Source organism: Schistocerca cancellata, chromosome 9 (genome assembly GCF_023864275.1).
Source record: "Schistocerca cancellata isolate TAMUIC-IGC-003103 chromosome 9, iqSchCanc2.1, whole genome shotgun sequence".
In the NCBI taxonomy this organism is placed as follows: Eukaryota; Metazoa; Arthropoda; class Insecta; order Orthoptera; family Acrididae; genus Schistocerca; species Schistocerca cancellata.
The window spans coordinates 481,862,752-481,886,144 of NC_064634.1; the positions used below are offsets into that span (position 1 = coordinate 481,862,752).

The 23,393-nt window shown below is 46.8% G+C and overlaps 1 protein-coding gene across 1 annotated transcript in view; it reads left to right on the forward strand.

The window, feature by feature from the left end:
- Positions 1–23,393, forward strand: part of LOC126101510 (NACHT and WD repeat domain-containing protein 2-like) — a 1,881,963-nt gene that overhangs the window by 833,873 nt on the left and 1,024,697 nt on the right. The window contains exon 3 of the mRNA XM_049912154.1: positions 1,516–1,564. The gene's annotated coding sequence lies outside the window, so the exon portion shown is untranslated. The remainder of the gene's footprint in view (positions 1–1,515; positions 1,565–23,393) is intronic.

Below are 23,393 nucleotides of genomic sequence, written 5' to 3' on the forward strand. Positions count from 1 at the left end.
GTCCTTAGGTTAGTTCGGTTTAAGTAATTCTAAGTTCTAGGGGACTGATGACCATAGATGTTAAGTCCCATAGTGCTCAGAGCCATTTGAACCATTTTGAAGCAGTGAACTACGTGAACATTATTGCGGATCACATGCATCCCATCATGGCTGAAGTTTTTGTTGATGGAAATGATAACTTCCAACAGGATAACTCTTCACGACACAAGGCCCGAATCGTGCTGCAGTGGTTTGAGAAGCGTGACAGTGATCTCTCATTGATGTCTCAGCCAGCAAACGCCCCAAATCTATTCTCACTGGAACACATACCGTGCCCGCAAACCACCATCCCTTAATTTCCGCAAATTTAGTGACCTGTGAGCAGATATCTGGAGCCACATACTTCTGGAAACTTATCAAGGACTTGTAGAATCCATGTCAAGCAGAACTTTGCTGTAGTGTGTTTGAAAAGTGGACCAACATGCTACTAAAAATGTGGTCGTAGTGTTTTGGCTGTCGCTTTAGGTGGGTCTCTGTAGTGGAGTCAACTACGAAAGTTTAGTTTTGGCGGCGCAGGACTTACATTTAAATTTAAGAATTAGAACCCACGAAGGTCGCACAAACAAATGTACATCATAGCATCGAGTATCGTACGTCCTCTATCTGTAGTATCGATGGCAGTTCTCTACATAAGTAAACAGAAATCAGTTCAAAATTTTTCAAATGGCTCTGAGCGGTATGGGACATAACTTCTGAGGTCATCAGTCCCCTAGAACTTAGAACTACTTAAACCTAACTAACCTAAGGGCATCACACACATGCATGCCCAATGCAGGATTCGAACCTGCGAACGTAGCGGTCGCGCGGTTCCAGACTGAAGCGCCTAGAACCGCTCGGCCACACCGTCCGGCAGAAATCAGTCGTATGACTTGGAAGTCTTATGTGAAATTAAGTTTTAAAGACTATTACATCTCGTTACTACCCATGTCACAGTTCAGGGAGGGAGGGAAGGGGGGGGATACTGGTTATTGTAGTAGCAGTTTCCATTGTACAGCAAATCGCTGCGTCTATATGAAATAAATGCTCGTGCATTCGAGTAGGCCAGTTCTTCTGTGACTGTCTGTAGTGAAGGCCACATGCCCTCGACACCATGACCTCGACACGTGTGTTAAATGATATTAAACGTTGCCTGGCTTTTTTCTTCAATTTTACTATACAGCTTACATGTGTAAGTGCCATATTTGGCTTGCAGTTTCAGTGTTAGTTTTTCAGAACATCTGCCTTTGTAGATCTTCATTTCGTTACATCAACTTTTCTTTTGCTGAAACCTCCTTGTGTACTAAAAATGCACCTACATATCCACTTTCGTCATTCTTAAATCATCATTCCTCTCTAGTTCCAATGGTGTTTGTTAACACTCAAATTTTTATTTTAAACTAATCGTTTTTTTTTATTGTTATGTAAGTCCCAGTATTTCATCTCTATGTGGTAATACTGAAGTATATGAATTTAATAATATGTTGTTAATTGTTACAGATAACGTGCTGCGGTTGAATACAGTTCCACACACACCAGTTACTTGTAGGTAAGTGATAAAAAGAATACGTTATCCCTTTAGTTGCATTTCATTATTCGAAAATTTTTTCTTCAGCATTTTTTTTTTCGAAGGACGTTACACGTTTAGTGCAATTTATTTGCGTCGTCCGCCTGCTTAGCTGAGTGGTCACGTGCTTGCCTCCCATGCAGCGGGCCCGGGTGCGATCCTGGCCGGGTTGGCGATGTTCTCCGCCCGTGGACTGGCTGTTGTGTTGTCATCATCATAATCATCACCACCGACGGGCATGTAGCCCAATGTGGCGTCGCCTGCAACAAGACTTCCACCTGGCGGCCGAAATTCTCCGGACGGGACCTCCTGGCCAACAGTCCTTTCCTTTTTTTTTTATTTTTGTAAAGCAACTATTAGACAGAAATCCTAATAGACTGTTTCTGTTTGCTGGTTTTTAAGTATAAGTTTTGTAAAAATTTTCCTGTGGTGAACAGAAGTCACATGGATGTCTTACTTATGTCGTGCTGTTTCCTGCCACTGCCAAGCACGTTCTGAAATTTGATAACTTTTAACATTGCAGCGCGTCATCAATCGTGAATAATGTAATGATTACAAAGAATCCGCCTCGATTGCAAATAGAAACTGGATGTTGACCTAGGTTTCGGCGCGGATAACCACGCCTTCTTCGGAACACACTAAAACTAATGCTTCTTCAGGCAGTTTGTGGTTTTAGTGTGTTCCTATTTGCAATCGACGCGGATTCTTTATCATTACGTTGTGAAATTTTGTGAAAATTAATTAGTTTCTTTTTCGAGTTGGTTGATTTTCAGTTGTCGGGTTCGCCCGTTTTTAAAGTAAGGGACTTTTCAACTGCCAAGTATTTTGCTGTTCTTTCTGTATTACTGTCAGGATACGAGAAATATACACTCCTGGAAATTGAAATAAGAACACCGTGAATTCATTGTCCCAGGAAGGGGAAACTTTATTGACACATTCCTGGGGTCAGATACATCACATGATCACACTGACAGAACCACAGGCACATAGACACAGGCAACAGAGCATGCACAATGTCGGCACTAGTACAGTGTATATCCACCTTTCGCAGCAATGCAGGCTGCTATTCTCCCATGGAGACGATCGTGGAGATGCTGGATGTAGTCCTGTGGAACGGCTTGCCATGCCATTTCCACCTGGCGCCTCAGTTGGACCAGCGTTCGTGCTGGACGTGCAGACCGCGTGAGACGACGCTTCATCCAGTCCCAAACATGCTCAATGGGGGCAGATCCGGAGATCTTGCTGGCCGGGGTAGTTGACTTACACCTTCTAGAACACGTTGGGTGGCACGGATACATGCGGACGTGCATTGTCCTGTTGGAACAGCAAGTTCCCTTGCCGGTCTAGGAATGGTAGAACGATGGGTTCGATGACGGTTTGGATGTACCGTGCACTATTCAGTGTCCCCTCGACGATCACCAGTGGTGTACGGCCAGTGTAGGAGATCGCTCCCCACACCATGATGCCGGGTGTTGGCCCTGTGTGCCTCGGTCGTATGCAGTCCTGATTGTGGCGCTCACCTGCACGGCGCCAAACACGCATACGACCATCATTGGCACCAAGGCAGAAGCGACTCTCATCGCTGAAGACGACACGTCTCCATTCGTCCCTCCATTCACGCCTGTCGCGACACCACTGGAGGCGGGCTGCACGATGTTGGGGCGTGAGCGGAAGACGGCCTAACGGTGTGCGGGACCGTAGCCCAGCTTCATGGAGACGGTTGCGAATGGTCCTCGCCGATACCCCAGGAGCAACAGTGTCCCTAATTTGCTGGGAAGTGGCGGTGCGGTCCCCTACGGCCCAGCGTAGGATCCTACGGTCTTGGCGTGCATCCGTGCGTCGCTGCGGTCCGGTCCCAGGTCGACGGGCACGTGCACCTTCCGCCGACCACTGGCGACAACATCGATGTACTGTGGAGACCTCACGCCCCACGTGTTGAGCAATTCGGCGGTACGTCCACCCGGCCTCCCGCATGCCCACTATACGCCCTCGCTCAAAGTCCGTCAACTGCACATACGGTTCACGTCCACGCTATTGCGGCATGCTACCAGTGTTAAAGACTGCGATGGAGCTCCGTATGCCACGGCAAACTGGCTGACACTGACGGCGGCGGTGCACAAATGCTGCGCAGCTAGCGCCATTCGACGGCCAACACCGCGGTTCCTGGTGTGTCCGCTGTGCCGTGCGTGTGATAATTGCTTGTACAGCCCTCTCGCAGTGTCCGGAGCAAGTATGGTGGGTCTGACACACCGGTGTCAATGTGTTCTTTTTTCCATTTCCAGGAGTGTAATTTATGAAAAATTAAGCTAAAACCTGAGCAGTCAGATACATAAAAGCTACCACGCTCCCAAACTGCATCCTCGAATGGAGCGAGGGCAGTAAGGATTGGTATGAGAAGTTCCCTATGTCACTCACTTCTTTATTATTCACAGTGTGAAAATGTACATATAAATGCAAAATATCCAAGTAAACTTACACATCTAAGACCAATAGAAGTAGATTGCCACGACATCTGACTATTGACGTCACTACCTTGATGCCAATGCAAAGAGCGTTCAATAAGTAACGCAACTAATATTTCTGAAAGCAGGTTGGTTTTATACAGGATTCCAATGCACCATATTATACTCCACTGTCTTGGCTGCAAAACCATGTTTTACAACATAATCTCCGGTCAATGCGACAGCCTTACGCCACCTTATTGAGAAGGCCTGCATGCCTTCATGGTACCATTCTACTGGTCGTTACTTCATCGACAATCTCGCCATCATCCACGTTGGATGAGCAATCCAATGAAATTTTTTGGCCATCTTCCGGGAGCACAGACTTGTGTTTTCATGGAGAAGAAGAGGCTCATTAGCAGTTTTGTGAGGGTAGCACAATACACTGAGCCTTGGAGCTCCATATCCGGTCCATCTCTTGGTGCAACGGATCCAGCAATCCCTCCATTCTTTTGCTGATGATGACTCTCCTGTTAGCTTTATGTGGGTTCCAGGCCATGTGGGAGTGCCTCGGAATGAGGCTTCTGTTGCTGCGGCCAAGGCTGCAGTCTTCCTGCCTTTGTGTCCCATCGTCTGACATTCGTGGTGTTGTTTGTAAGAGGCTTGTGTCACAATGGTGGGATACTTGGTCGACACTTCAAGAAAATAAGCTCCGGGCCATAAAACCGTTCCAAACAGCTTGGACAACCTCCTCCCGACCATCTCGGTGAGAGGAGGTCCTTTTGGCCAGGTTGCGGATTGTGCATTGCCGGTTTAGATACCGCTACCTGCTATCCGGTGACGCCGCCCCGCAGTGCCCTTGTGGTCATGCATTGACATTGCGCCATGTTTTATTGTCGTGTGCCCGTTTTAATCAGTCTCGTGTTGTTCTGTCTCTGCCATCTACTCTACAGGAAATTTTAGCTGATGACGCTTGAGCAGCTGCTCGTGTTCTTCGTTTTATTACTTTGACGGACTTGTCCAAAGACATCTAACTCTTTTAATTATTTTATCTGCGTCTTTGTAAGAACTTTCTGCTGTCCCCCCCCCCCCCCCCCTTGAGTTTTACCAGATTATATGTGCACTTACCTTTGTGACTGGGCACTAATGACCTCAGTAGTTGAGCGCCCTAAAACCCCACAAAAAAGCACAATACACTTTGTTGTGGGTTGGCAGGAGAGCCAACACCAGTTATGAGAGGAAGCCGAAAGGCACGCGTTTTAGCTCACGCAGGCTGGCGTGAGGTCTGGAACATGTCAAGGAAATTAGACTAGCAAAAAAGGACGTAGCTGTGGAATACTTTAATCCATAAATGGTGAACATCGCTCGTGACGGTACATGTTTTACAGCATCAATAGTAACTGCTAATGGCGCCTTGCTAGGTCGTAGCAAATGACGTAGCTGAAGGCTATACTAACTATCGTCTTGGCAAATGAGAGCGTATTTTGTCAGTGAACCATCGCTAGAAAAGTCGGTTGTACCACTGGGGCGAGTGCTAGGAAGTCTCTCTAGACCTGCCGTGTGGCGGCGCTCAGTCTGCAATCACTGATTGTGGTGACACGCGGGTCCGACGTATACTAACGGACCGCGGCCGATTTAAAGGCTACCACCTAGCAAGTGTGGTGTCTGGCGGTGACACCACACACTTCATTGTTGATCATTGCAGGATGAGCGAGGATATCAAAACAGAATAATCCCTTCAGAGTCCCAGAAGGCCATCGCCAAGCTTTACCAGGTGGGCTTGGGTTTTGAAGGTTTTCTTTGGAGCATAGGTAGTGTGACTACATGGATTGCGCTTTTGTTTCCAGTTGGAAGTAGTAGAAACATGTTTCATAGCTCGTGACAATGCTGCACAAAAAATTGCCACAATCAGCCGTGTATCATTCGAGCATTTCTGGACAGATGGTCCTTCGTTGCTCTTTATGGACTTGTGTTATGTGGCGAGGAACGCACCGGGCACACACCTCTCAGTGCCCCCACTGGTGGACGATTGTCAGCACTACCAACAGAGACGTCCAGTTGTGTAGCGAGGTCATCCATTGTGATCCGTGGAGAGTGTCTGCATATCCCAACGTTGCAGGAGTCACGGCTGTGTGAGACCGGGCAGCTCACAGAAGATCTGACTAGTTTGACCGACCAGAATGAGATTTTCACTCTGCAGCGGAGTGTGCGCTGATATGAAACTTCCTGGCAGATTACAACTGTGTGCTGGATCGAGACTCGAACTCGGGACCTTTGACTTTCGTGGGCAAGTGCTCTACCAACTGAGCTACCCAAGCACTACTCACGCCCCGTCCTCACAGCTTTATTTCTGCCAGTACCTCGTCTCCTACCTTCGAAACTTTTCAGAAGCTCTCATACGAACCTTGCAGAACTACCACTCCGTAAAGAAAGGATATTGCACAGACATGGCTTAGCCATACCCTGGGGGATGTTTCCAGAATGAGATTTTCACTCTAAAGCGGAGTGTGCGCTGATATGAAACTTCCCCGAGATCGAGTCTCGGTCCGGCATACAGTTTCAATCTGCCAGGAAGTTTCATATCAGTGCACACTCCGCTGCAGAGTCAAAATCTCATTGTGAAAACATCCCCCAAGCTGTGGCTGAGCCATGTGTCCGCAATATCCTTTCTTTCATGAGTATTAGTTCCGCAAGGTTCGCAGAAGAGCTTGTGAAAAGATTGGAAGGTAGGAGACGAGGTACTGGTAGAGGTAAAGCTGTGAGGGCGGGGCGTGAGTCGTGCTTTGGTAGCTCAGTTGGTAGAGCACTTGCCCACCAAAGGCAAAGGTCCCGAGTTCGAGTCTCGGTCCAGCACACAGTTTTAATCTGCCAGAAAGTTTCATACACTACTGGCCATTAAAAATGCTACACCACGAAGAAATGCAGATGATAAACGGGTATTCATTGGACAAATATATTAAACTAGAACTGACATGCGATTACATTTTCACGCAGTTTGGGTGCATAGATCCTGGGAAATCAGTACCCAGAACAACCACCTCTGGCCGTAATAACGTCCTTGATACGCATGGGCATTGAGTCAAACAGAGCTTGGATGTCGTGTACAAGTACATTTGCCCATGCAGCTTCAACACGATACCACAGTTCATCAAGAGTAGTGACTGGCGTATTGTGACGAGCCTGTTACTCGGTCACCATTGACTAGACGTTTTCAGTTAGTGAGAGATATGGAGAATGTGCTGACCAGGGCAGCAGTCGAACATTTTCTGTATCCAGAAAGGCCCGTTCAGCACCTGCAACATGCGGTCATGCATTATCCTGCTGAAATGTAGGATTTTGCAGGGATCGAATGAAGGGTAGAGCCAGGGGTCGTAACACATCTGAAATGTAACGTCCACTGTTCAAAGTGCCGTCAATGCGAACGAGAGGTGACCGACACGTGTAACCAATGGCACCGCATACCATGACGCCGGGTGATACGCCAGTATGGCGATGACGAATACACGCTTCCAATGTGCGTTCACCGCGATGTCGCCAAACACGGATGTGACCATCATGATGGTGTAAATAGAACCTGGACTCATCCGAAAAAATGATGTTTTGCCATTCCTGCACCCGGGTCCGTCGTTCAGTACACCATCGCAGGTGCTTCTGTCTGTGATTCAGCGTCAGGGGTAATCTCCGAGCTGATAGTCGATGCTGCTGCCGCCGAACTGTTCGTGCAGATGGTTGTGGTCTTGCGCACGTCCCCATCTGTTGACTCAGGGATCGAGAAGTGGCTGCACGATCCTTTACAGCCATGCGTATAAGATGCCTGTCGTCTCGACTGCTAGTGATACGAGGCCGCTGGGATCCAACACGGCGTTCCGTATTACCCCCCTGAACCCACCGATCCCATATTCTGCTAACAGTCATTGGATCTGGACCAACGCCAGCAGCAATGTTGCGATACGATAAACCGCAATCGCGATAGGCTACAATCCGACCTTTTTCAAAGTCGGAAACGTGGTGGTACGCATTTCTCCTCCTTACACGAGGCATAACAACAACGTTTCACCAGGCAACGCCGGTCAACTGCCTTTTGTGTATGAGAAATCGGTTGGAAACTTTCCTCATGTCAGCACGCTGTAGGCGTCGTCACCGGCGCCAACCTTGTGTGAATGCCCTGAAATGCTAATTATTTGCATATCACAGCAGCTTCTTCCTGTCGGTTAAATTTCGTGTCCGTATCACGTCATCTTCGTGGTGTAGCAATTTTAATGGCTAGTAGTGTAGTTTGAGCGACTCTGTTGCGATGACGTCACCTGCCTAGCACAACGATTCACCGTGTTTTTGATCACTGCCAGGTCTCCGTAGACACTCCGCAAGGGCCTATGAATATCTGCGATGCTCTGAATTTCCGCCAAAAGAAACTAAATGACATCTCTCTGCTTGGAAGCAGCTCCGTTACCGACGCCATTTTGCGCGCCGTGAACAGCGCCGCCACCTTCCGGAGTTTCATGAAACTGTAACGGAAGAGGCGGGAATATTTCACGACGGTCCACAACATATTCCGCATGTTTTCAACCGAAAATGGCCGTGAGCAAAAATCGTGTTGCATTGCTTACTGAACGCCCCTCAGAAACTTAAAAGCAGCCAGAATGCTGACAAAACTCGAGTAGGATAGTGAGAACAATCTTGGAACGTAAATTTTATTACAGTACTGACCTAATTGTGAAAAGGATAAGGGTAATGAAGATCAGATAGAGGGTTTTAGATACTGTTAGAAACAGAATGGGGATTTTAGCCAAGGGTGTGGGGCAGAGCAATGTCGCAGCTGAGGCCTCGAGGTTTCGGTCAGCGTGCCCGGGTTGCGGTCCGCCGCAGACCGGCGTACACGCGTAAAGTAGGCTCTAACGGCCGCTCCCGAAGGCGGCAGCCCTAAATCGCGGTCGCCTTAATTGGCGCCGCTAAGTCCCTGCGCTGCGGCACTCGGGGCGACTTAGGCGCAGTAAATATTTGCTTACACCGGCGGCAGCAGCACGAGTCCACAGGTCCCGACTGCCTCCCGAGGGACCACATGAAGCCAACTACATGTAGACCGTAGTTACAACGGCCTAACATTACGACTCAGCGTATCGGCGCTACGTAGGCGCTTAGGGAAATGAGGATCCTCTTGCTACACCCAAGCAAAGACTCATATAGCTCTGTTCATCTAACGTGGACGTGCAATCTTGGAGCTAAATTGAAGCAAAATTCTAACCAGAAAAGAAACCTGGATTCATCTCCGGAGCTGTTAACGTTTCGTAACCACACTGGTCACCTCTGTAAACCACTTCTACCTGTTTATAGAAGTTAAAACACAATGCTACTCTCTGCTGTACGTGAAAGGCGAATATACCTGAAAAAGTAAATTGGGGCAATATGAATGTTGGGAAGCAGTTGTTGAAATACCAAGATCTTCATACAGGATACCTGATGTAATTAATGAGACAAGCATCTGCACGGTGGTACTTTTCTATAAGGGAAAGAATCGATTTGTGAGCGGAAATTTTTGGAATTAACGATACGCTCCGCATACATAGCTCAAATCTATTACGCGTAGGATATAGTTTTCCCGTTTAAAAAAGTACTCCGTCTCAGGCCACAAGTGGGCCGTCGGGACCGTCCGACCGCCGTGTCATCCTCATTGAGGATGCGGATAGGTGGGGCGTGTGGTCAGCACACCGCACTCCCAGTCGTTGCGATGCTTTTCTTTGACCAGAGCTGCTACTATTCGGTCGAGTAGCTCCTGAGTTGGCATCACGAGGCTGAGTGCACCCAGAAAAATGGCAACACCGCATGGCGGCCTGGATGGTCACCCATCCAAGTGCCGGCCACGCCCGACAGCGCTTAACTTCCGTGATCTGACGAGAACCGGTGTATCCACTGCGGCAAGGCCGTTGCCTTTCCCATTTAAAGGTAATAATAAATGCATAGTCTCTGAAACCAAATATATATTTCCTGGATATCATAAATAATGTTGTTGTTGTTGTTGCTGGGTTGGTGCACAAGTACGTAGCTTTCTCCTAAAGTTTAATAAACATAAGAGCACCACATAACAGAGACTGTAGTAATCAATAATATAGTCTTCTTCACTGCTTCCAACAGTGTGCTGGGAAAACTTTTTGACTGTGCGACTGTAGAAATTACGTATCTTTGAGGCGGTGCGCATTTTCATCCAGAAAAGAATTTCCTTGAAGTTTGATTGATACACAGCGGAAAACTTGAATATCTGAGGGCCCAATGTAAGTGAATGAGGTGGGTGCGGAATGACTTCCCGACCCAGCTGTTGTATAGAGATTCCTGACAGTCTAGCAGAAAGCCGGCGGACGTTTTAGATGGAGTAACATCACCTGACGTAGTCTTCCTGGTCGTTTTTCTTGGATTGCGTCTCAAAGACGTCTCAGTTGTTGACAATAAATATCAGCAGCGATGGTTACACATCGGGAAAGCAATTCGTAGTACACTACACCTCTTCTTTTCCACCAATTGCATTACATGGTCTTTCGTGGATGCACATAGGTCTTTGTTCGGGAAATTGCTGCTTTTTTCGGCTCAACCAGTACTATTTTTTCCTTATGTTAGCATAAGAACATCTCTTTACCAATAATGATACACTAGAGGGATAATCGGTGTTGTTAGCGAGCTAACTGATGAGGAGCAAGCGTAGATGCACTTATGGCTCACCGCTGATTTTTGTGATTTTAGCTTAGAAGATGCGGTACCCATACACTCGATTTTTGAACCTACCCCATTGCATGCAAATGTCGCAAAATGGTGAAATGAACACAGTTCATCACATTTGCCAATTATCGAATAAACAGACGTGGATCATTGTCGGTTAATGCGGTTAAACGATCTTCAGCAAACAGCGAAGGTCTTCCTGAAGGTGGCAGGACACTAATGGTAAACCACTGAGCGGGGTGGCGCAGTGGTTAGACACTGGACTCGCATTCGGGAGGACGACGGTTCAATCCCACGTCCGGCCATCCTGATTTAGGTTTTCCGTGATTTCCCTAAATCACTCCAGGCAAATGCCAGGATGGTTCCTCTGAAAGGGCACGGCCGACTTCCATCCCAATCCTTCCTTAATCCGATGAGACCGATGACCACGCTGTCTGGTCTCCTTCCTCAAACCAACCAACCAACCACTAATGGTAAAACGATCCTCTGCAAAACGATGAAACCCTGTTCTTGCCGTGCTCTGTCGGATGGTATTATCGCCGTACATGGCGTATATAATTCTGTCACCCCGCCTCTTTCCTCGCCATTGAATTCAAACTGATGAACATGTTAGAAATGATCCGATTTCTCTACTTCGCAGTCCATTTTCTAGTGACCAAAGTGCCCCTCTCTGTTGCCAAATGAAGAAACGAGAATGTGTAAGTTCAAAAATAAACAGGAACTACAAACAAAAACTGACAATCGATAAATAAACCCATTGCAACTCGAAAACCAACATGCAAAACAAAAACGCTACAAACTTATCTGTTCTGGTTTTTTGCGAGAAGCAGTGAGTTGTTTTTATCAGCCTCCCCAAAATTTACTGAAAACTGCTTACCTATTACGTTTTTAAACTTTCATTTATGTACTCTTTCTACACTCCTGGAAATTGAAATAAGAACACCGTGAATTCATTGTCCCAGGAAGGGGAAACTTTATTGACACATTCCTGGGGTCAGATACATCACATGATCACACTGACAGAATCACAGGCACATAGACACAGGCAACAGAGCATGCAATATGTCGGCACTTGTACAGTGTATATCCACCTTTCGCAGCAATGCAGGCTGCTATTCTCCCATGGAGACGATCGTAGAGATGCTGGATGTAGTCCTGTGGAACGGCTTGCCATGCCATTTCCACCTGGCGCCTCAGTTGGACCAGCGTTCGTGCTGGACGTGCAGACCGCGTGAGACGACTCTTCATCCAGTCCCAAACATGCTCAATGGGGGACAGATCCGGAGATCTTGCTGGCCAGGGTAGTTGACTTACACCTTCTAGAGCACGTTGGGTGGCACGGGATACATGCGGACGTGCATTGTCCTGTTGGAACAGCAAGTTCCCTTGCCGGTCTAGGAATGGTAGAACGTCCACTATTCAGTGTCCCCTCGACGATCACCAGTGGTGTACGGCCAGTGTAGGAGATGGCTCCCCACACCATGATGCCGGGTGTTGGCCCTGTGTGCCTCGGTCGTATGCAGTCCTGATTGTGGCGCTCACCTGCACGGCGCCAAACACGCATACGACCATCATTGGCACCAAGGCAGAAGCGACTCTCATCGCTGAAGACGACACGTCTCCATTCGTCCCTCCATTCACGCCTGTCGCGACACCACTGGAGGCGGGCTGCACGATGTTGGGGCGTGAGCGGAAGACGGCCTAACGGTGTGCGGGACCGTAGCCCAGCTTCATGAAGACGGTTGCGAATGGTCCTCGCCGATACCCCAGGAGCAACAGTGTCCCTAATTTGCTGGGAAGTGGCGGTGCGGTCCCCTACGGCACTGCGTAGGATCCTACGGTCTTGGCGTGCATCCGTGCGTCGCTGCGGTCCGGTCCCAGGTCGACGGGCACGTGCACCTTCCGCCGACCACTGGCGACAACATCGATGTACTGTGGAGACCTCACGCCTCACGTGTTGAGCAATTCGGCGGTACGTCCACCCGGCCTCCCGCATGCCCACTATACGCCCTCGCTCAAAGTCCGTCAACTGCACATACGGTTCACGTCCACGCTGTCGCGGCATGCTACCAGTGTTAAAGACTGCGATGGAGCTCCGTATGCCACGGCAAACTGGCTGACACTGACGGCGGCGGTGCACAAATGCTGCGCAGCTAGCGCCATTCGACGGCCAACACCGCGGTTCCTGGTGTGTCCGCTGTGCCGTGCGTGTGATCATTGCTTGTACAGCCCTCTCGCAGTGTCCGGAGCAAGTATGGTGGGTCTGACACACCGGTGTCAATGTGTTCTTTTTTCCATTTCCAGGAGTGTATTCGAGTAATACATCTTTATATAAAGAAAGTCGTATCCGCGTTTCAGCTCCAAAAGGGCAGTCTCCAATAAGACGTGAAGTCACCATTCACACCATAGTTTCCCTCTGGCCTGTGAGATAGAGCTGAGAAAGAAGAATAATTCAAATTAACGTTTGTTGCAGTTAATTATGTTCCTTCGACAAACCGACTTCAAATCAGTGCCCTGTTCGGCTAGCGTTCTGTCACTAATTATTCATTCATCGAAGGGATGTGAAAATCTGTTCGTCTTTCCCTGATTTAGCTTTTGCCTCAGAACACTTTCATGTACACTCGAGAAATCACAGCCGAAGCCTACTTCCCGGAGAAGTACAGCACTCAGTTACTCTGACAAGTGGTTAAGAGGAACGCGATAGATAAAAGAGACGATATGTACAGTTACACACGTTCTATGTTGGTATAATATTTTTATTCCGTCAGTCCATCGAGGTACCGGTTCTGTCTTGATGTCTTAATCGGTTTCCAATGATTCATGCTTTTTTAGTTCAGCAATGTCTCCACTACACAATTCTACGACACTTTTTTAAGCATATATGGAGCACACTGAGATATGGCACCACCTTGTTGACATCAGTATGCATTTTCAGGAAACAAGGTTCAGGTCCAACGAATCATTATGGCAGCATACCACTCAAAGTGGTTCAAATGGCTCTAAGCACTGTGGGACTCAACATCTGAGGTCATCAGTCGTCTAGACTTAAAACTACTCTAACCTAACTAACCTAAGGACATCACACACAACCATGCACGATGCAGGATTCGAACCTGCGACCGTAGCAGCAGCGCGGTTCCACACTGAAGCGCCTAGAACCGCTCTACCACAGCGGCCGGCCATACCGCTCAAATATGAGTGGGTGCTCGATAGTGTCCATCCTCAAAATAAATATCCTAAGGGGCAGCCTTTGTTACTATGACTTTCTGGCTGTGTAAGGGTTGTTGATGGAGATAGTGAGGATTATCCTCGCACCAGTAACGGCAGTTCTGCTTGACACATCCACGAAAATGAAAGTATTCCTCGTTACTCATCCACAGAAAACTTAAAAAGCCGTCATTTTTCCCTAATTTTAGTCAACAGTTCTACAGATTTTCGTAATCAGTTTCATTTAACTGTTGCACAACCTGTATCTTGTACGGTTGCCATTTTAAATCATTCCTTAGAAACCTGTGCACAATGAGACTGAACTTTATCACGATTGCCGCAAATTAGCTCAGAGAACGCTCTGGACTGTTGGTTACATCATTTTGCGCCTACTCTATTCTTTCGTATGAGAGTCAACTTCTGGGCCGTCCTGGCGATTTCAGCTTATGTGCGCTTCCTGTCGCTTCAAAGTTTTAAATACGTAACCTAACTGCATTTGCCAATGGTACACAATCATTTAGTCTAAGGCTAAAATGACGACGGTATTACCGTCCAGTGGTAGCAACACAGTCACAGCCTTTGTAAGGGGCCTTCACAGACACGACACGTTCGAGCCCGCCTGAAACCCACCTGAAACATATGACAAACATTCTATTGCCGATAATACCATTCCAGTCTAAAACAGCCCTTTCTTCTGCCACACCCTGTATTATCAGCATTTGGAAAATAAAAATCTTCATTCCGTCTTGCGTCAGAATTTACACTGCGGTGTATCGTAATTTTACACTATTCGCTGTGTGAGTCAAAACATGCGTTTCATGTAATAATATTTTTTTTTGCTTTATTGAGTTTCGATTCCCCCTAAAGGGGGCGGGCTGGCAGCAGCTTGTTACGCCGCTCTTCAGCCTACAAAATTTGTTTTAAAAAGATGAAGATAATAAAAAAAATAATAACAGTTGGCGATAAAATTGGTGACTTAAAGGTAAAATGGCAGAAAAGTCTGGAGCTTAAAACATAAAACACAGGGTGGAAGATGCTAATAAAATACACAGGAAGCAGAAAAATAATAGACAGACAATTAAAAAACATGGCGACAGTCTGGGTTCTGTTCGCAAGAGATATAAAAAGCACACCCAGCGACAGCACAACACTGAACACTCACGTAAACACTGCACTAAAAGTTGGCACAAATATGACATACCACACCCGAGAGCAGGTGGGGGGAAACTGGTCAGATGATGGGAAAAAGGGGGGGGGGAAGGAGAGGAAAAGTGAAGGGGGAGGGGGGAAAGGAGCCAATGGAGGAGGAGGATCCATAAGAGGGGTGGGGGTGCTGAGCAGACGTGCCAGGAAGTGGGGAAGGCAGAGGAGGGGAGTACAAAAGGACTCAGGGGGGGGGGGGAGGGAGAAAGGAGATAGGGAGAGGATAGGCAGGGAGAAAACACAGGGTGGAAGGTGAGAGGAAGAGGGAGCCCAGGGAAAGGACGGAGGAAAGGAGGGGGGTGAGGATCAGAGTTGATAGGAAGGATAAATGGAGGGAGAGAGGGCATCATCTGGGAGGGGGAGTTGATGGAAGCCACCTTGGGAAAGGAGATGTGGGGTGTAGAGATGGAGGGTAGGGGGGACACAACGGTGAAGACGTGTCAGGGGGCGGGGATGGGAGAGGAGAGGAGCAACCAGGGGGTGAGGGGGTTCAAGACGGCGGGAGGTGTAGAGGACGTGGATATGTTCGAGGAATAGGAGCAGATGGGGGAAAGGAATGAGATCATAGAGGATCCGCATGGGGGGTAATAATAAAGTTTGCAAACGCAATATACGTGCGCGGTCGAGTCACAGTAATGTGACGAACGTTCGTCAGACACCAACGTGCAATAACCACTCACATAACCAGGTGATGGCAGTAGTAATGGAGGGTATACAGGGTGGTCCATTGACCAGGCCAAATATCTCGCGAAATAGGCATCAAACGAAAAAACTACAAAGAACGAAACTTGTCTAGCTTGAAGGGGGAAACCAGATGACGCTATGGTTGGCCCGCTAGATGGCGCTACCATAGCTCAAACTGATATAAACTGCGTTTTTTTAAAATAGGAACCCCCATTTTTATTAGATATTTGTGTAGTACGTAAAGAAATATGAATGTTTTAGTTGGACCACTTTTCTCGCTTTGTGATAGATGGCGCTGTAATAGTCACAAACGTATAAATACGTGGTATCACGTAACATTCCGCCAGTGAGGACGGTATATGCTTCGTGAGAAATTATCCGTGTTAAAATAGACCATTTACCAATTGCGGAAAAGGTCGATATCGTGTTGATGTATGGCTATTGTGATCAAAATGCCCAACAGGCGTGTGCTAAGTATGCTGCTCGGTATCCTCGACGACATCGTCCAAGTGTCCGGACCGTTCGCCGGATAGTTACGTTACTTAAGGAAACAGAAAGTGTTCAGCCTCATGCGAAACGTCAACCACGACCTGCAACAAATGATGATGCCCAAGCAGGTGTTTTAGCAGCTGTAGCGGCTAATCCGCACATGAGTAGCAGACAAATTGCGCGAGAATCGGGAATCTCAAAAACGTCGGTGTTGAGAATGCTACATCAACATCGATTGCACCCGTACCATATTTCTATGCACCAGGAATTGCATGGCGACGCCCCTGAACGTCGTGTGCAGTTCTGCCACTGGGCACAAGAGAAATTACGGGACGATGACAGATTTTATGCACGACTTCTATTTAGCGACGAAGCGTCATTCACCACCAGCGGTAACGTAAACCGGCATAATATGCACTATTGGGCAACGGAAAATCCACGATAGCTGCGACAAGTGGAACATCAGCGACCTTGGTGGGTTAATGTATGGTGCGGCATTATGGGAGGAAGGATAATTGACCCCCATTTTATCGATGGCAATCTAAATGGTGCAATGTATGCTGATTTCCTACGTAATGTTCTACCGATGTTACTACAAGATGTTTCACTGCATTACAGAATGGCGATGTAGTCGCAACATGATGGATGTTCGGCACATAGCTCGCGTGCGGTTGAAGCGGTATTGACTAGAATATTTCATGACAGGTGGATTGGTCGTCGAAGCACCATACAATGGCCCGCACGTTCACCGGATCTGAGGTCCGTGGATTTCTTTCTGTGGGGAGAGTTGAGGGATATTTGCCATCGTGATCTACCGATAACGCCTGACAACATGCGTCAGCGCATTGTCAGTCCATGTGCGAACATTACGGAAGGCGAACTACTCGCTGTTGAGTCGTTACACGTATTTCCAAATGCATTGAGGTTTACGGACATCATTTTGTGCATTTATTGCATTATGTGGTATTTACAGGTAATCACACTGTAACAGCAAGCGTTCTCAGAAATGATAATTTCAGAAAGGTACATGTATCACATTGGAACAACCAAAATAAAATGTTCAAACGTACCTACGTTCTGTATTTTAATGTAATAAACCTACCTGTTACCAACTGTTCGTCTAAAATTGTGAGCCATATATTTGTGACTATTGCAGCGCCATCCACCACAAAGCGAAAACAGTGGTCCAACTAAAACATTCGTATTTCTTTACGTACTGCACGAATATGTAATAAAAATTGGGGTTCCTACTTTAAAAAACGCAGTTGATATCAGTTTGATCTATGGCAGCGCCATCTAGCGGGCCAACCATAGCACCATCTGGTTTCCCCCTTCAAGGTAGACAAGTTTCGTTCTGTGTAGTTTTTTCGCTTGAGGCTTATTTCGTGAGATATTTGACCCGGTCATGATCAATGGACCACCCTGTATACAGTGTGTCGGAGGGGGGTGGGGGAGGGGGCGAATGCAGTGCAAACGTTGCCGTAATGGGGAAACAGTGTCAGTTACCTGATGTCCGAAAGGGCATTATCATTGGATTTTGTGCTAAGTGTGGATGCATTTCCGAAAGGGTTGAATTCGTAGACTGTTCACAGTGGTTAAAGTACATCGTTCATGGCAAAATGAACCTATAGAAAATCAGTGAAGAGGCAGCTGCGATGTACGAAGGCCAGCAGATGACAGGGGAGAGCGAAGGCTGGGGAGACGTGTACGGGAGAATATACGTGTAACTGCCGAGCAACTGATCGTCCACACGACCCACGGACCTACCAACAGTGGGTCCTCAATGGATATTCAGCGAATGTTCCTGTTTACAGCAGGAGACTTGATCGCCCATCCGTGCTGACTATACTTAATCGTCGGCAAACTCTGGAATATGAGCGCCAGTATGTATTATGCCCCATATTATATCTCTTAAAAGAAAAAATAATGTTATGTTGTTTATTTAGTTAGCGGAAACACTCTCCTAGTAAATTCGTTTGTCCTTTGATTTATCGTGATCCGTCACTGATCCTTAGTGAAGTTAGTTTTTACTTTTAGCTTTAAAAAAAAAATACAAAAGAGATATATTAAGCAAAATAATGAATTTCGTTGGTTGCCAATTACGTATTATATCTGGTTTTATCGAGCGCCAGGCTCCCTACAAATTACTGTAAATGCAATAGCGTAACAGTACTCAGCTCTGAAATTATTACTATCACAGAAAATAAACAAGTTTTAATAAAATTATTCCACTGGATTACTTCAATTAATCTCACTGAATATTTTTACTTAATTTCTTCCGCTCCGGCTATCAGACATTGTGCTGTGAAAAAATGTTTTTAAATGTACCGCGTAATGGCGGCTAATTGTTAACAGTCAGAGTTACTCGCTCCGCAGCAGCTGGAAACATGCTAAATAATTTTCATTAAATATTCTTTTCATAAGATAAATGTGGCGTAGGTTCTTGAAATAACACACGGAGATCACTTTATACTAATATATTCTTGCTAGGACACAGTTTACACCATTAAATATTTGCAAATACGTTACGACAGAAACAAATGCTAGCGCAGCACAATAGCTTGCGTACCTTATTCCAGCTCACACCAGAACGAACAGAACAAAACAGACTAGACAGAAGAATGAGCATTGCATTGTATTTTATACTCTAACAAAGATAATCACATTATAATCTCATACAATAAAAATAATGTCTTTTCTGCATTTATCGATATATATATTGTATATTTTTACAGTTAAATCAACGATAAATCAATGTTTGCAATTAATTTTGAGTCACATACAATCAATCCAATTCATGTCTCACTTCGATAACGGTGAATATTGCAAAAGGGACACTACACTCATCGAACAGATGTCCGTTGGCGTGTACAGCACGAAATGCCTGAAAGCAACAGCCTGAAACAGTTGACATGAGAGGCCAGTGTGATCTCGTCATTATGGAAGACGCAATACATGCAGTATGTTTTTCCTCAGCACTACAACAATGCAACTTGTTATACAGCTCGTACTGTAACTGTGCGGTTTTGGAGGGCTTCAGTACAACTATACTACCCGAGCCGTCGATCTCCCCGGATTTAAGCCCAATCGAGAGTCTGTAGGACCCACTCGATTCCGCTGCTCGCGCCACGCATCCGCGATCGACAGATCTACCGCAGCTGCTAACAGCACTGGAGTCGGCTTGACTCCACATGTCTGGTGGTGCCTTCCAGAACCTCACTGGCTCCCTACCTGCACGTCGCGAAGTGGCCCGCGCTGCAAACGGTGGTTATTCAGGCTTTCGTCAGGTGGGCATATTAATCCTTCTGGACAGTGTACTTCACGTAAATTAAAAAAAGTCAGGTCAGTCTCTGTTAACAATTGAAGAGGTGACATTGTAATACATCAGTACAACAGTGTTCTCGCAATAACTGTACTGTAATAAAAAGACGCTTTATGTAAACTTGTACTGAGTTGAGCTGTAAAAGTTACTTTGAAGTAAGCTGAAGAATGACTCAGTACCAACTGACACATCGTATTTCAGTTGCAACTACCTTTCTACTTTGCCACTGTCGTTAACAGTTTCCACCCACGACACAGTCAGCCGATACCCATCTTTTCGCGGTTGCAGATATCTTCGGGGCAATCTCTTACCTGCCAGTTCTTTCTTATAGCTGAAGGCCGCTCCGTATGCACGCCGCGTGGCTGCCGTTTTGCTCAGCGAATATTAAACAAGGAATACGACACAAGAAATCAATTCTTGTGCTAAAAAGATACTAACGAAAGTACAAAAAAGTCGTATCCTTTACTTACCGTGTCTTGCTGAAGAGGGAAAGTGTGTCGAGGCAACCAAACTGTCGTAAGAGGCAACTAGAAGAAGTCTTTTTATTTGGTCACTTTCTTATCTTGCTATTCTGACTATACTTTGGACTTCTGAAGGTACTCGTTCTTTTCGTTTTTCTTCCCTTCACCTTTCTTGGCTTTTTAAATTCTGGCCCCCTTTTTGGGTTTGACCTCCACTTTCCAATCACAGATACCAGGCCAACTGGGGAACAATGCCTTACTGTGGCACGTTAAATCTACACTGTGCACTGTTATCTTTTGTTCCTACCAATCAAGTAGATCTATCTCTACACCCGAAATACAGCGTGGTAGCCTGTCCGTCGTGATGGGGTTGTCATGTATCCTCTGGATGGTAGCCCCTGGCAACGCAGGGATCGCGCAGCCGATTGGTGAGCTGTAACTTCTCCGTGTCGCCCAAGAAGTTGGTGCCTATCCACTTAGTGGTACCGGCACTCCAGGAAATGGCTACTACGCCTTGGTGGGGTTGCGCCCACAAGAAGAGCCTACGATTGGAGTGATTGGCAATAAGCCGGTCGCGGTGGCCGAGCGGTTCTAGGCGTTCCGTCCGGAACCGCGCTGCTGTTATGGTCGCAGGTTCGAATCCTGCCTCGGGCATGGATGTGTGTGATGTCCTTAGATTAGTTAGGTTTAAGTAGTTCTAAGATCTAGGGGACTGATGACCACAGATGTTAAGTCTCATAGTGCTCAGAGCCATTTGAACCATTTGATTGGCATCGGGACGGATGATCCGCAATTAAACTGATCAAACTTAACGGTGGCCGTGCCAACATGATCATCTGCACAGTTAGCAACAGTGATTTTAATTCAGAAGTTTACAATCCTGTGGCCTTTACGTCTCTGACCATGCCTCAAATTCTGTCGCTACAACAAAGCCACTGTTTTTCACTGAAAATGCTGAAGATCGGTTTAAGGAGGTTGCAGCAATAGCGAAGATCTGAAATGGATCTATGCTGATCAAAAAAAAATCGCATGACAACCAATTACAAACACTACAGACCTGTGTCAAGATATAATATATACTAGTCATCAATTCTTTTTATAATAAGTTCAATAGAATTCAAGGTGCTATCTTACATTTGGAGCTAACGCTACGAACTGAGAAGAGCTGCATCCTAATCTGGCGCAGCGTGGAGTCAATTTTGTTTGCTGCATCCAGAAGGGACCAAAGACCAATAAAGTGGACATAGGAGATTTTACACTAACCATTAAAAAAAATCAAATGGTTCTGAGCACTATGGGACTTAACATCTGAGGTCATCAGTCCCCTAGAACTTAGAACTAATTAAACGTAACTAACCGAAGGACATCACATACATCCATGCCCGAGGCAGGATTCGAACCTGCGACCGTAGCGGTCGCGCGGTTCCAGACTGAAGCGCCTAGAAACGCTCGGCCACCCCGGTCGGCACACTAACCACCGACGGAAAAGTTTTACCTGGGAAGGTTAAGGTCATGGTTTGTAGATGTGATGTCAGGCCTTAGTTTCCTCCCTCAGTGAGATGTTTTAAGTGTCACAGTTTTGCACACATGTCGACTCGCTGTTCTAATGAGACTATGTATCGGGCATGTGGATAGGCATCCCATGAGGTCAGCCCTTGTGACCAACCTCATCAGTGTGTCGACTGTCTGGAACAGCACTCTCCTCGTTCACTGCAATGCCCAGTAATTAATATGGGTAAGAAAGTTCAACAGTATAAAACTTGACCATCTGTCTTACCAAGATGATAAGAGAAAGTTTTTTAAGACTTCATACGACTGATATTGTATAAAATTTTGTGACTTGTGTCGGCGTGCATGCGTCACGCACTTCCTGTTCCTGGTCATATTTCGTGCCTTGTCTGACAGCAGGGTGTGGTGAGGGGGGGAATGTCAGCTCCCACGACCATACCGCTACAACACCGGTGGTTCCCACGCCATTGGTGCAGACTACGTTGTGTAGTCATTCTGTGGCGTCGTCAGGGACGAGCACACCTGTGTAGGTGCCCCATCTGAAGTCAAGGAGCAGCAGCCACAGCCTGTACGCTGAAGAAAAGTACAGTCCCATTCACTCCCAGGAGGTAGGATGGAGAAATCTTCACAGAAATCTAAGTCCCACAAGGATAAGAATGATTAGCGGAGACTTCTTTCTAAGGCGTCAGATGTTCCCCACTACTGCAAAAGTCGAAACTATGCACCTTGACGGCGGGTCACACAATCTGGTAGACTGCGATCTGGTGGTGAAGTAATCACACCCATCTTTCCGTTCACCACTTTCTCCAATTTGAATTCAACGCTCCTTCAATGGAACTGTAACGGCTACTGTCGGCATCTGACCCAACTCCGTCATTTAATGACTACTTATCCCATAATTGGCCTAGCACTTTAGGAAATGTGGTTTACGGTAACAAAAACTAGCTGCTCTAAAAAACTACAAGCCCTACTGTCATTTGTCGTAAGAGCGTCCGGAGGGGTCTGTACTATCGTACATTCTGATATTTTTAGGGAGAAGGTGGCCCTTATCACTACATTAGATGCCATGGCCATAGCTGTCTACCTGTCACTTCAGATGACAATCTCTAATGTTCATCTACCCCCAGACGGATCTTTTCACTATCACAATCATAGTGGAACAACTATCTCCCGTCTTCCTCTTACTGGGGGACTTTAATGTCCAAAATCCTCTGTGAGGCGGCGAGGCTACGTCGCGCAGAGGGCGAGTACTAGAACACCTTCTTTCAGAAATAGACGTCTGCCGACTCAACACTGTAGCACCCATTTTAGTATGGCCAACGGGTCATACTCAGCTGTTCATCTCACAGTTTGCAGCCCCAGTATCTTACCCCTGATGCAGAGGCGCTTCCATGACGATCTTTTTGACATTTTCCTATCGTTATCTCCCTCTCCATTCACAGACATCTGGATCATGCTCCATGTTGGTTGCTTCTGAAAGCACGCTTTCTCCTCTACAACCATTTTTGCGCCCAGTCGTGCGACGAATACAGACTAAGCAGTACAGGATACTTATAATTATTCGTGCTGCAGCACCAACGATACCCTACCCTCTGACACCGTGGGTCCCATAGTGGTCTGAAGATGTAGCCACAGCTAACAGGGAGCGCCGCAGGGCGCTTCAACGGCACAAGCGCTATCTGTCTGCGGATAATTTAATAGCATTCAAGACACTCCGGCGAAAGTGCGATTTCTAATAAATGAGAGGGAGCAGGCGTGATGAGAGCAATGTGTATCATCTATGCGATTCC